General features: G+C 33.8%; 1 long non-coding RNA gene across 1 annotated transcript; it reads right to left on the bottom strand.

The window, feature by feature from the left end:
• Positions 1 to 226: 226 nt before the first annotated feature.
• LOC110689916 lies at positions 227 to 3,912 on the bottom strand. Its single transcript, XR_002504965.1, has 2 exons — positions 3,411 to 3,912; positions 227 to 533 (listed from the first exon to the last, which is right to left on the bottom strand). It is a non-coding gene; the product is annotated as an uncharacterized LOC110689916 (long non-coding RNA).
• Positions 3,913 to 4,252: the final 340 nt, after the last annotated feature.

Genomic DNA, 4,252 nt, shown 5'->3' with positions numbered 1-4,252 from the left:
TTTGGTTTTGGGGAGACACAAATGGGTGTCTGCAGAGACCATTTATTTAAAATAGGTGGTCTCTCTGAGGTTGCTTTTTTTAAAAAAATAAATAAATAATTATATTTATCTATATTCCTGCCCTTTTGCAATTCATATTCCTATAGTAAATTTTGGCGCCAATATATATGTTGCTGTACCTGCGCGCTAATACATATATATATACATAAATTTTCAATATAATATATATAAATATAAAAGCTTTAATACAAAAACTAATTTTCTCCAACAGATTTTAACTCAAAATTTACATTAATTCTAATATTCAAAAACAAAACTCAGAAGTAGAGCTTTTCCTAAAAAAAAAAGTTCAAAAGTGGAGCTAAATTCACAAGTATAATGATTAACACTAAGCTAATCTCGTACTCAAGCTCAGCTCATTCATCATTAAGCTCATTTATCATGAATCTTCTTCAATCAAGAACATATTTAATCCACAAATCTCGCATTTCATCAATGTCTTCTGAAGAATATGTACAAATCGAGGGAAAGACCTGCAACATATAACATATGCCATCAAATAACTGAATAATTTATTTATTTATTTTTGACGTAAATCAGAGAGATATTTGACCAAAAGCTGAAAAACCAGACATAACAAAGCATATTGATGAGCATCCTCAATCCACAACCTTAGCTCACTTTTTATTTTTATTTTTTTTAACAAGGAAAGGAAATATATTACAACTTAGATGTTAAAATATCTAGCAGATCAGAGTTTGTAAACAGAAGCAGTTTCCAAGTTTGCTTACTAGCTGAAAATTGCAAACCAAGAAACCTTAACCAACCGAAAGACTGAAAGTAAAGATTAGCTAAAAGTAAAAGCATGAAATAAAAGTAGAAGTGATAGTTGATAGGGGATCCCCTCAACAGGGACTTAGGAGCAGCAGCAAAAGAAGGCATACGATCAGTTGCCATCTAAAATGGAAAAGGAATTAGCAAGTTCCATGATGTAGGGCTGGTTAAGACCAGGAGGGGAGCATAAATGGAACAAGATATCTTCAATCATCCTCCATCCAATCTCAGCTAGGCCATGGGCTAACATGTTTGAGGAATCGGATGCCTCTCTCCCAGATAGTGTTTAGACCTTCTGTGATGACTCAACAACCGTGGGCTGTGTACAATAGGAAGAGGCGTAAACCAGAAGTGTCAAACAAATGCAAGGTAAACAGACAGACCAATGAAACCAGAAAGACACCAATTGGGAGATAGAAGACAAGCTACTTAAGGAAGTCTTAGGGGTTAAGAGAAAGAGTCAACCTTGAAATTTTGGAGAAAGAAAAGAAAATCAGATAAGCAAAAGAACTAAAAGACAAACATCATTAAGAGATTACTTCTAACTTGTTTTGTATATATAAAGAATAGGGGAGGAAAGGAAGGGTATGTCTTTTGAATATTGAAATTGTGAAAGTGAGATTGAAAGCCTCAAGTTGTTAGGGAGAGTGATAACCTTAAGTAATTTTTGGTAGAGAGTGATAGGCTAAAGCTATCAACTAATTGTGTTTTTGTAATTTTCCCTTGTTAATGAAAAGTAATCTCTTGCTTGCTGCCCCCTTGAGTGTGTGTTGTGTGCGTGAGTATGTTCAATTCATAACACATTCTCTTATCATTAACTAGCAAAAATTGACTCTTCAAGAAGCTTTGGGAGTCCACTACTTGCAGGCCTTCAGAAGTTCAAAGAATAATAGAAAGAGGTTCAAACATGTTAGTAATAGGGTTAAAAAGAACAATGTGAAACGAGAAGCCACTAAATCATGAAAATTTGAAACAAAACTATATCAAATATACAGTAGTAATCAGGAATGCCAAACAAAAACGTAAATTGAGTAGCACTTGTAGATCATTCATCGTGCTGAGAGATAAGACATGCTTAGAAATAATCAAACATTCAGTGTAAGACCTGCATCTTATTCAATGTTAGATGAAAAAAGGTGTCCCTACTCACTGCAAGAGAGTAGGATATGTAAGAGGTAGGCTGCTAGCCAGCCATCATTTATTGTTAAAGGTGAGGTTATTTAACTGGAAAATCAGAAGGCATAACCTATATATACATATCGCTCCTCTCCTAGGCTACGACCAAGTGAGTTCAATGAGGCATTGTTCAGACTCAAAATTAAAAGTGCCAAGACTGCTAATTGCCATGTTATCTATCAATTATGCATTGCTTACGTTCCAATCCCTAAGTGAATATTTATTGATTAATTTCTCTAGCCGTCTACCATCGTGTTGCTGAAGGATTAAGGCATTCAAGCCACAATAGAGAACTAAAGCAATACACTTATAAGATTACTCTGGATCACTTTTAAGTAGAGTATTACTAGGGCCTTGTACTGTTATAAACTCATTGTAATCTTGCATTTTTTTCCCCTTGTTATCACTTGGATACTTGATAAATTCCCGCTTATTACATAATGTGCATTGAGACTTGAGAGTCTCCCCACATTCATCCTTTTACTTTCAAAAGTCATAGCTTCTTGCCAAATGACTCACTTTGTCACCTTAATCATTATCAAGGATGAATATATTATACAAGTATTAAACATTTTTTGCATATAGTAACCACACTTAAAGCACATGATCAAGCAGGGATTTCACCCTTTATTCCTCTAGCTAATGCCTATAGTACACTGCTAGATTTTAAGGTTCTTCACTTCTTCCTAGATGCATCACTCCATACTCCATACTAAATTAAATTAAACTAAAATACACTAAATTAAATAAAACACTATAAATCAAACAAAATCTAAGATTTGAACTAGAAATTATGCAAAAGAACCCTAAATTTGGAATTTTAATGGGAAAGTTTAAAGAAGCTCATACCAAGAACACCAATCAAAACTCTTCAGATTATCTTCAAGATAGTAGCACAAAGAACAACATATACAAGGACTCTAATTCCTTAAATAGGTTCTGCCAGAGACTTATAAACAATAATTTAGCATACATAATTCAATTTTTATATTCTTTTATCAGATTTCTAGAATAAGATTTCTCAAAACAAGCAAAACTCCACTATAACTCACTGAAAGAGCATTTTAATTCCCATTTTAATTCCCACAATTTCAGCTAGAATTGAGAATAACATATTAGAGCATTTTAAATCCCACAATTTTAGCTAGAATTGAGAATAACATATTGGCTAAAATAGTCATAAACATACCAATCAAATGATGGGAATTTAAATTAAAGATCCGAATATTAAAAAACTTGGAACAAAATTAGTGTCAAATGGAAGAAAAAATTAATTGGCAGAAAATGAAAGGAAAAAATAATTCGCAGAATTAAGGAATGGAAATAATTGTGTTCGCAATTTTAAAATATTTCTGCGAATTTTAAAAAATAATTTGCAGAAAAAAAAATAACGAACGAACCTTGAATGGAATGATAGGAAGAGTAGGCGGTTGACCAGCGTGACAACGACGACGTAATGTCACTAACGAGTGACTTGCTTTGGTGGAGCGACTGTGAGAGCGAGAGAGTGAAGCCGCGAGCAACCGTCTGGAGTTGTGATGGTGAGATTTTCGCCGGATTCAAGCGTCGGAAGCACTGTCAACGGCGGCAGAGACTCGGGATCAACGAACTTCAGCATTTGGTTAGGGATTGCGAGAGCGAGGAAGCTGTAGCCACTTAATCGGAGTCGGATTTCGGCGTCGAAGAGCTTTGGATGAATGATTTCGTTAAGGCGACGGAAAGTGATGACGTGGTGGCTGATGAAGAGGTTTGGATGAGTGATTTCGGCATCGCCGATGAAGATATTGGTCGAATTTTCGGCCTGAGGTGAAAAGATAGTGAGAGAGAGAGGAGAGAGAGGCGGTGGGGGTATAGGTTTTTTGAGGAAATGAAATTAGGGTTTGGATTTTCCTTTTTGCCGAGTTTTTGGAGTTTTAATTTTAAAAAAAAAAAAAAATTTTGGACCCTGACTTTGTAAATAGATGATTTTTTTTTTAATTTATCTAAAAAAAAAAAGGAGAGACCACTTTTGTAAATAGATGGTCTCTCATTTATTTATTTATTTATTTAATTAAAAACAAGGAGAGACCACTTTTGTAAATGGATGGTCTTTCTTTTTTTTATATGTATAATTAAAAAAAGGAGAGACCACTTTTGTAAATGAATGTTCTTTCTTTTATTTATATATCTAATTAAAAAAAGAAGAGACCACTTTTTGTAAATAGATGGTCTCTCTCTTTTATTTATTTATTTAATTAAAAAA

This window comes from Chenopodium quinoa, unplaced genomic scaffold, assembly GCF_001683475.1.
Source record: "Chenopodium quinoa cultivar QQ74 unplaced genomic scaffold, ASM168347v1, whole genome shotgun sequence".
Lineage (NCBI taxonomy): Eukaryota > Viridiplantae > Streptophyta > Magnoliopsida > Caryophyllales > Amaranthaceae > Chenopodium > Chenopodium quinoa.
This window is presented reverse-complemented; position numbering and strand designations above follow the sequence as displayed.